General features: G+C 36.6%; 1 non-coding gene across 1 annotated transcript; it reads right to left on the bottom strand.

Moving 5' to 3' along the window:
* Window positions 1-10,282: 10,282 nt before the first annotated feature.
* Window positions 10,283-10,389, bottom strand: LOC113598414 (U6 spliceosomal RNA). The gene has a single exon (XR_003419065.1). It is a non-coding gene; the product is annotated as a U6 spliceosomal RNA (small nuclear RNA).
* Between the last annotated feature and the right edge of the window lie 540 nt (window positions 10,390-10,929).

The raw sequence follows: 10,929 nt of genomic DNA, 5'->3' as shown, positions 1-10,929 counted from the left end.
TACATAAATTTATTTCTGAACTCTCTATTCTATTACATTAGTCTATATGTCTGTCTTTCTACCAATACTGTACTGTTTTGATTACTGCAGGTTTGAGGTATATTTTGAAATCAGGAAGTACGATATTCCCAGCTTTGTTCTTGCTAAAGACTGCTCTGGCTACCTGAGGTTTTTTTGTTGTTGCTTTAAATTTAAGATTGCTTTTTCTATTTCTGTAAAGAATTCCATTAAAATTTTGTTAGGGGTTACATTGAATCTGTAGGTTGGTTAATATGGACATTTTAACATAATTATTTCAATTCATGAACATGGATGACTTTACATTTACCTGTGTCTTCTTTAATTTTCACTATTTTTTTTTAAATTTTCAGTGTATAGGTCATTTATCTCTTCAATTAAGTTTATTTGTAGGTATTTTTGTTCTCATTGTGAATGGGGTTGCTTTCTTAATTTCCTTTTTGAATAATTCATTATGTATAGAAATGTGACTCCTTTTTGTATGTTGATTTCATATCCTGCACCTTTACTGAATTAATGTGTGTGTGTGTGTGTGTGTGTGTGTGTGTGTGTGTGTAGACTGTAAGGTATTTTGCATATATGATTATGTCATCTGCAAACAAATAATTTTTCTTCTTTCTTTCCAATTTCAATGCCATTTATTTATTGTTCTCATCTAATTCTTCAGTTAAAACTTCCTGTACTGTGTTTAATAGAAGAGGTGAGGGTGGGTACCCTTGCCTTATACTGGCTCTTAGAGGAGAAATTTTCAGTTTTTCACCATTGATTATGATGCTACCTATGAGCTGTTCATATATACCCTTTATTTTGTTCAGGTAAGTTCATTCTATACCTATTTTTTCAAGAGTTTTAAAGTCATGAATGGATGTTGAATTTTGTCAAATACTTTTTCTTTCTATTGTGCTGGGGTTTTTTTCTTTCATTCTTTTACTGTGGTGTATTACACTGATTGATTTGCTTAGTTGAGCAATCCTTGCATTCTAAGAATTAATACCTTTTGATCAGGGTGTAGGATCCTTGTAATGTGCTATTATATTCAGATTGTTAACATTTTGTGGAGGACTTTTGCATCTGTATTCATCAGAGGTATTGGCCTATAGTTTTCTACTATTGCTCTTTTTTCCGGTTTTGGTATCAGAATGATACTGGCCTCACAAAATGTTTTCAGAAATGTTCCTTCTTTGGGGTGCCTGGTTGGCTCAGTAAGTTAAGTGTCCGACTTCAGTTCAGGTCATGATCTCATGTTTCATGAGTTAGAGCACTGCATCAGGCTCTGGGCTGACAGCTCAGAGCCTGGAGCCTGCGTCAAATTCTGTGTCTCCCTCTCTCTCTGCCCCTCCCCCCACTCATGCTCTGTTTCTCTCTCAAGAATAAATAAACATTAAAAAAAAAGAAAAATGTTCCATTTTTTTGGTAGAATTTAAGAAAGATTGTTAGTATTCACTTACTGTTTGGTAGAATTGACCCATGAAGCCATTTTGTCTGGTCCTAGGCTTTTCTGGTCATCGGCACAGAAAAGCTGTCCACCCTCACCTCTTCTATTAAACACAATACTGGAAGTTTTAGCTGGATAATTAGATGAGAAAAATAAATAAATGGCATTGAAATTGGAAAGAAAGGAGAAAAATTATCTGTTTGCAGATGACAATCATATATTGATTTTCTGAATCATATATTCAACCTATTTGTTAGTGATCTAGTCATGATTTCTAATTTTTCTTTATTTGATTTTTTAGACCATATTTTTCTAGTAATTTATCTATTTCTTCTAAGTTATCCAATTTGTTGGCATATAGTTGTTCATAATAGTCTCATAATTCACTTTATTTCTGAGACATCAATTGTAATGTCCCACTTTCATTCTTGATTTTACTTATTTGAATATTCTCTTTTTTTCTTAGTCTAGTTAAGAGTTTTCTATTCTGTTGATCTTTTAAAAAAAACACTATCATTTTCTATTCTCTATTCAATGTATTTCTGCTCTAATCTACTATATCCTTCCCTTTCCTTCTGCTAACCTTGGTCTTTGTTTTTTCTCTAGTTCCTTGAAATGTAAAGTTAGATTTCATTTGAGACCTTTCTTTTTTTATTAATGCAGGCATTCCAACTATAAACTTCCCTCTTAGTATGTTTTTGCTGCACCCCATAGTTTTTGACATGTTGTGTTATCATTTTCATTTGTCTTGAGATACTCTTAAAATTTTCTCTTGATTTCATTTTTGACTCAATGTTTGCTCAAATGTGTATTGCTTAGTTTCCAATATTTGTGAGTTTTTCTGTTTTCTAACAGTTACTGATTTCTAACTTCATGCCATTTGGGGCAGGAAAGACACTGGGAATTATTTTTATTTTTCTTTAATGTGTTAATACTTATGACCTAATAGATTAAGATAGATCTATGATAGATCATGATAGATCAATAAAGGATGATGGAGAATGTTCCATATGCTCTTGACAATATAAATATTCTACTGTTGTGTGGAAAGTTCTGAATATGTCTGTTATGTCCATTTGGATTGTAGTGATGTTCAAGTTTGCTATTTTCTTATTGATTTTCTGTCTGAATGTTCTATCATTATTGACAGTAGGGTATTCGATTTTTCTATTACTATTATTTTGCTGTCAACTTCTCCCTTCAGATCTGTCAATATTTGTTTTATATTTGTAGGTGCTCTAATATTGGCTGCTTATACACTTATAGTTATTATATCTTCATGTTGAAATTACTCTTTTATCATTATGATATTCTTATATACTTTAAGCAGTTTTTATGAGACTATTTTGTCTGATATAAACATAGCCACCCTTGTTTTCTTTTGGTTACCATTTGTATGGTATACCTTTTTCCATCCCTTCACTGTCAGCATATGTATGTCCTTAAATCTAAAGTGAGTCTCCAAAAGCAATCCTGGGAAAGAAGAACAAAGTTGGAGACATTATACTCCCTGCTTTCAACCTATATTTTGAAACATAGTGAAAACTATAGTAATCAAAACAATATGGTATTGGCATAAAAACAGACACATAGAGCAATAGACTATAATAAAAACCCAGAAATAAATCCCCACCTATTTGATCAATTCATTTATGACAAAGGAGCCAAAACTATGCAATGATAAAAGGACAACTTTCTTCATTAAATGGTTGTGGGTAAAACAAACACATACATGCAAAAAGAATGACTGGACACTATCTTACACCATACAAAAAAATTAACTCAAAGTGGATTACAGACTTGAATGTGACATCTGAAACCATGAAACTCCTAGAAGAAAAATATAACCAGTAAGATCCTTGACCAAGGTTTTGGCATTGATGTTTTGGATTTTACACCAAAAACAAAAGCAACAAAAGCAAAAATAAGCAAGTGGGACTACATCAAACTAAAACACTTATGCACGGCAAAGGAAACCATCAACAAAATGAAAGAGCAACCTAATGAATTGGATGAAATATTTGTAAACCATTTGTCTGATAGGAGGTTGATATCCAAAATATATTTAAAAACTCACACAACTCAACAGTAAAAAAAATCCAATTTAAGAGATCTGAATAGATATTTTTCCAAAGAAGACATACAGATGGCTAATTGACACATGACACATGAAAAGATGCTCAACATCTCTAATCATCAGGGAAATGCAAATCAAAACCACTATGAGATATCACCTCACATCTGTTAGAATGGCTATGATCAAAAAGACAAGAAACTGTTCAGGACATGGAAAAAGGGAACTCTTGTGCCTTGATGGTGGGAATGTAAATTTGTGCAGCTTCTATGAAAAGCAGTATGGAAGATCCTCAATAAACTACAAATAGAACAGTTATGTGATTCAGAAATTCTACTTCTCAGTATTTATCCAAAGAAAGTAAAAACACTCAAAAAGATACATGCATCCTATGTTTATTTCAGCAATATTTACAATAGTAAAGATATGAAAACAACCCAAGTGTCCATCAATGAATTAGGGGATAAATGAAATGTGATATATAATAATATTAATATAATAATAATAACAATATTATTATTCAGCCATAAAAAGAATGAAATCTTGCTGTTTGTAACAACATGGATGATCCATTAGGACACTATGCTAAGTGAAATAAGTCAGGCAGAGAAAGACAACTGTATGATCTCACTTATATATGTGGAATCTCAAAAAAAAAAAGTGAGATCATAGATACAGAGAATGAATTAAGATTGCTAGAGCTATCTGGGGTGGGGGATGAGTGAAACGGGTGAAGGGTGTCAAAGGTACCAGCTACCTTTGTACCAGGTATAAAATAATTAACATCCCAATGTAACATATAGCATATGTGACAAATGTATAACATATAGCATAGCAACTATAGTTAATAATACCATAGTCATTATTTGAAAGTTTATAAGAAAATAAATCTTAAAATCTTATCACCAAAAAATTCTTTAATTATGTATCATGACAGATGCTAACTAGACATATGCAGGTGACTATTTAAAAATATATACAAATATCTGGGGCACCTGGGAGGCTCAGTGAGTTAAGTGTCAGACTCTTGGTTTCAGCTCAGGTAATGATCTCATGGTTCATGATTTCAAGCATCATGTTGGGCTCTGCACTGACAGTGTGGAGCCTGCTTGGGATCCTCTCTCTCCCTCTCTCAATGTCCCTCCCCTGCTTCCTCTCTCTCTCTTTCTCTCAAAAAGGTATATATATATGTGTATATATATATATATGTATATATACATGTATATATATGTATATATATATATATATGTATATATATGTATATATGTATATATATGTATATATATATACAAATATCAAATCATTATATTGTATACCTGAAAAATAAGATAAATTTTCATTTTATAAGCAAACTAGTGAAAAGTAAAAGTTTAAAACAATTTTGATTTGATTCTGGTGTTCACTTTTATTTAGAATCTTATGGTTTTTTTATAGAAAACCAAGAATTCAGAACAAACAGAAAAAATAATTTAAAATCAACTATAGCCCCAAAACAATGGTGATTATTGCTGACTCTTTGCTTTTTCATGTTGTAAAATTCTTCTACAGATATATGTGTTTGTGCATGAAAGCATGGGGGTTATAAATTGAGATCATACCTTATGTTATGTCATATACACATTTTTTCCTCAAACAATATGTAATGACCATTTCTTTATCTCATTAAATGCATTATTTTTAAACTACATAGTAACATAAATTACGTATATACCATAGTTTTTATTTTTTACATAAATGTTCTCATATAACATATATACCATCCTGGGGTAAATTTATAACATATAACAACATAACATGCAACATTCATATTATTCATTTATAGGTAAATTTTGACATGTCCATGATTTACTTTAAAAATCCTATAAAAATTATAATTTTAAATTTGAAAATAATTTTTTTTAATAAATTGAGTCTCTTGGGTGAAGGTTTGACAAAATGGGTGAAGGGAATAAAAATGTACAAAACTCCTGGTTATAAAGTAAATCACGGAAGGGCATCTGGGATGGCTCAGTCAGTTGGATATCTGACTCTTGATTTTGGCTCAGGTCATAATCCCAGGATTGTGGGATCGAGCCCTGCTTTGGGCTCTGTGCTGTGCTGAGCATGGAGTCTGCTTAAGATTCTCTCTCTCCTCCTCTTCCCCTCTCCCCCACTTGTCTTCTCTTTCCAAAACTATAATTAAATAAATAAATAAATAAATAAATAAATAATCGTGGGATGTACTGTACAGCATGGGGATTACAGTAAATACTATTGCATTGCATATTTAAAAGTTGCTAAGAGAATACATTTTAGACCTCATCACAAAGCAAACTTCTTGCAAATATCTGTGGTAATACGAGTTAACTGGAGTTATTGTAGCAATATACACAAATATTATTAGTGTATAAGAATGCAACTGATTTCTTTACATTGATTTTGTATCCTGAAACTTTGCTGAATTCATGTATCAGTTCTAGCAGACTTTTGGTGGAGTCTATCGGATTTTCCATGTATAATATCATGTCATCTGCAAAAAGCGAAAGCTTGACTTCATCTTTGCCAATTTTGATGCCTTTGATTTCCTTTTGTTGTCTGATTGCTGATGCTAGAACTTCCAGCACGATGTTAAACAACAGCGGTGAGAGTGGGCATCCCTGTCGTGTTCCTGATCTCAGGGAAAAAGCTCTCAGTTTTTCCCCGTTGAGGATGATGTTAGCTGTGGGCTTTTCATAAATGGCTTTTATGATCTTTAAGTATGTTCCTTCTATCCTGACTTTCTCAAGGGTTTTTATTAAGAAAGGGTGATGGATTTTGTCAAAGGCCTTTTCTGCATCGATTGACAGGATCATATGGTTCTTCTCCTTTTTTTTGTTAATGTGATGTATCACGTTGATTCATTTGCGAATGTTGAACCAGCCCTGCAGCCCAGGAATGAATCCCACTTGATCATGCTGAATAATTCTTTTTATATGCTGTTGAATTCGATTTGTTAGTATCTTGTTGAGAATTTTTGCATCCATATTCATCAGGGATATTGGCCTGTCGTTCTCTTTTTTTACTGGGTCTCTGTCTGGTTTAGGAATCAAAGTAATACTGACTTCATAGAACGAGTCTGGAAGTTTTCTTTCCCTTTCTATTTCTTGGAATAGCTTGCTTGAGAAGGATAGGTATTATCTCTGCTTTAAACGTCTGGTAGAACTCCCCTGGGAAGCCATCTGCTCCTGGACTCTTTTTTGTTGGGAGATTTTTGATGACTGATTCAATTTCTTCACTGGTTATGGGTCTGTTCAAGCTTTCTATTTCCTCCTGATTGAGTTTTGGAAGGGTGTGGGTGTTCAGGAATTTGTCCATTTCTTCCAGGTTGTCCAATTTGTTGGCATATAATTTTTCATAGTATTCCCTGATAATTGTTTGTATCTCTGAGGAATTGGTTGTAATAATTCTATTTTCATTCATGATATTATCTATTTGGGTCATCTCCCTTTTCTTTTTGAGAAGCCTGGCTAGAGGTTTGTCAATTTTGTTTATTTTTTCAAAAAACCAACTCTTGGTTTCGTTAATCTGCTCTACAGTTTTTTTAGATTCTATATTGTTTATTTTTGCTCTGATCTTTATTATTTCTCTTCTTCTGCTGGGTTTAGGCTGCCTTTGCTGTTCTGCTTCTATTTCCTTTAGGTGTGCTGTTAGATTTTGTATTGGGGATTTTTCTTGTTTCTTGAGATAGGCCTGGATTGCAATGTATTTTCCTCTCAGGACTGCCTTCGCTGCATCCCAAAGCGTTTGGATTGTTGTATTTTCATTTTCGTTTGTTTCTATAGATTTGTTAATTTCTTCTCTAATTGCCTGGTTGACCCACTCATTCGTTAGTAGGGTGTTCTTTAACCTCCATGCTTTTGGAGGTTTTCCAGACTTTTTCCTGTGGTTGATTTCAAGCTTCATAGCACTGTGATCTGAAAGTATGCATGGTATAATTTCAATTCTTGTAAACTTATGAAGGGCTGTTTTGTGACCCAGTATATGATCTATCTTGGAGAATGTTCCATGTGCACTCGAGAAGAAAGTATATTCTGTTGCTTTGGGATGCAGAGTTCTAAATATATCTGTCAAGTCCATCTGATCCAATGTCTCATTCAGGGCCCTTGTTTCTTTATTGACCGTGTGTCTAGATGATCTATCCATTTCTGTAAATGGGGTGTTAAAGTCCCCTGCAATTACATTCTTATCAATAAGGCTGCTTATGTTTATGAGTAATTGTTTTATATATTTGGGGGCTCCGGTATTCGGCTCATAGACATTTATAATTGTTAGCTCTTCCTGATGGATAGACCCTGTAATTATTATATAATGCCCTTCTTCATCTCTTGTTACAGCCTTTCATTTAAAGTCTAGTTTGTCTGATATAAGTATGGCTACTCCAGCTTTCTTTTGGCTTCCAGTAGCATGACAAATAGTTCTCCATCCCCTCACTCTCAATCTAAAGGTGTCCTCAGATCTAAAATGAGTCTCTTTTAGACAGAAAATAGATGGGTCTTGTTTTTTTATCCATTCTGATACCCTATGTCTTTTGGTTGGCGCATTTAATCCATTTACATTCAGTGTTATTATAGAAAGATACGGGTTTAGAGTCATTGTGATGTCTGTATGTTTTATGCTTGTAGTGATGTCTCTGGTACGTTGTCTCACAGGGTCCCCCTTAGGATCTCTTGTAGGGCTGGTTTAGTGGGGACGAATTCCTTCAGTTTTTGTTTGTTTGGGAAGACCTTTATCTCTCCTTCTATTCTAAATGACAGACTTGCTGGATAAAGGATTCTCGGCTGCATGTTTTTCCTGTTTAGCACACTGAAAATATCGTGCCAATCCTTTCTGGCCTGCCAAGTTTCAAAAGAGAGATCAGTCATGAGTCTTATAGGTCTCCCTTTTATATGTGAGGGCACGTTTATCCCTTGCTGCTTTCAGAATTTTCTCTTTATCCTTGTATTTTGCCAGTTTCACTATGATATGTTGTGCAGAAGATCGATTCAAGTTACGTCTGAAGGGAGTTCTCTGTGCCTCTTGGATTTCAATGCCTTTTTCCTTCCCCAGTTCAGGGAAGAGATCAGCTATTATTTCTTCAAGTACCCCTTCAGCACCTTTCCCTCTCTCTTCCTCCTCTGGGATACCAATTATGTGTATATTATTTCTTTTTAGTGCATCACTTAGTTCTCTAATTTTCCCCTCATACTCCTGGATTTTTTTATCTCTCTTTTTCTCAGCTTCCTCTTTTTCCATAACTTTATCTTCTAGTTCACCTATTCTCTCCTCTGCCTCTTCAATCTGAGCCGTGGTGGTTTCCATTTTGTTTTGCATTTCGTTTAAAGCGCTTTTCAGCTCCTCGTGACTGTTTCTTAGTCCCTTGATCTCTGTAGCAAGAGATTCTCTGCTGTCCTCTATACTGTTTTCAAGCCCAGCGATTAATTTTATGACTATTATTCTAAATTCACTTTCTATTTTATTATTTAAATCCTTTTTGATCAGTTCATTAGCTGTTGTTATTTCCTGGAGATTCTTCTGAGGGGAATTCTTCCGTTTGGTCATTTTGGAGAGTCCCTGGAGTGGTGAGGACCTGCAGTGCACTTCCCCTGTGCTGTGGTGTATAACTGGAGTTGGTGGGCAAGGCCACAGTCAGTCCTGATGTCTGCCCCCAGCCCACCACTGGGGCCACAGTCAGACTGGTGTGTGCCTTCTCTTCCCCTCTCCTAGGGGAGGGATTCACTGTGGGGTGGCATGGCCCGTCTGGGTTACTTGCACACTGCCAGGTTTGTGGTGCTGGGGATCTGGCGTATTAGCTGGGGTGGGTAGGCAAGGTGCACGGGGGCAGGAGGGGTAGGCTTAGCTCGTTTCTCCTTAGGTGATCCACTTCAGGTGGGGCCCTGTGGCAGCGGGAGGGAGTCAGATCCGCTGGAGGTTTGGCTCCGCAGAAGCACAGAGTTGGGTGTTTGTGCGGAGCGAGCAAGTTCCCTGGTAGGATCTGGTTCCCTTTGGGATTTTGGCTGGGTGATGGGCGGGGGAGATGGCGCTGGCGAGCGCCTTTGTTCCCCACCAAACTGAGCTCTGTCCTCCGGGGGCTCAGCAGCTCTCCCTCCCTTTGTTCTCCAACCTTCCAGTTTTCTGAGCAGAGCTGTTAACTTATGACCTCCCAGACGCTAAGTCGCGCTTGCTGTGGGAACACACTCCATCCGTCTGGCCCCTCCGCTTTTGCCAGCCAGACTCGGGGGCTCTGCTTGGCTGGCGAGCTGCCCCTCCGCCCCGGCTCCCTCCTGCCAGTCTGAGGAGCGCGCACCGCCTCGCTGCCCTTCCTACCCTCTTCCGTGGGCCTCTCGTCTGCGCTTGGCTCCGGAGACTCCGTTCTGCTAATCCCCTGGTGGTTTTCTGGGTTATTTAGGCAGGTGTAGGTGGAATCTAACTGATCAGCAGGACGCGCGGTGAGCCCAGCGTCCTCCTACGCCGCCATCTTCTTCCCAACTCCCAGTTTTTTTTTTAATGTTTATTCTTTTTTTGTGTGTGTGTTACCATAATACACCGACTCCCTCAGCTTAGTTTATTTTTTTCTTTTTAATATGAAATTTATTGTCAAATTGGTTTCCATACAACACCCAGTGCTCATACCAAAAGGTGCCCTCCTCTATACCCATCACCCACCCCAACCACCCCCCATCAACCTTCAGTTTGTTCTCAGGTTTAAGAGTCTCTTATGCTTTGGCTACATCCCTCTCTAACCTCTTTTTTTTTTCTTCAAAAATATGGAAGGCTTCACGAATTTGCATGTCATCCTTGTGCAGGGGCCATGCTATTCTTCTCTGTATCATTCCAATTTTAGTATATGTGCTGCCGACGTGAGCACCTTTTTTTAGTTTTTTGAGGAATCTCCATACTGTTTTCCAGAGTGGCTGCACCAGCTTGCACTGCCACCAACAACACAAAAGAAGACCGTCTTTCTCCACATCTTCACCAACATCTGTTGTTGCCTGAGTTGTTAATGTTAGCCATTCTGACAAGTTTAAGGTGATATCTCATTGTGGTTTTGATTTGTATTTCCCTGATGATGAGTGAAGTTGAGCATTTTTTCATGTGTCTGTTAGTCATTTGGATGTCTTCCTTGGAAAAGTGTCTATTCATGTCTTTTGCCCATTTCTTCACTCAATTATTTGTTTTTTGGGTGTTGAGTTTGATAAGTTCTTTAGAGATTTTGGATACTAACCCTTTATCTGATATGACATTTGAAAATATCTTCTCCCATTCTGTTGGTTGCCTTTCGGTTTTGCTAATTGTTTCCTTCGCTGTGCAGAAGGTTTTTATTTTGATGAGGTCCCAGTCGTTCATTTTTGCTTTTCTTTCCCTTGCCTCCAGAGACATGTTGAGTAAGAAGTTGCCACAGCCAAGG

The sequence above is a fragment of the Acinonyx jubatus genome, chromosome C1, assembly GCF_027475565.1.
Source record: "Acinonyx jubatus isolate Ajub_Pintada_27869175 chromosome C1, VMU_Ajub_asm_v1.0, whole genome shotgun sequence".
In the NCBI taxonomy this organism is placed as follows: Eukaryota; Metazoa; Chordata; class Mammalia; order Carnivora; family Felidae; genus Acinonyx; species Acinonyx jubatus.
This window is presented reverse-complemented; position numbering and strand designations above follow the sequence as displayed.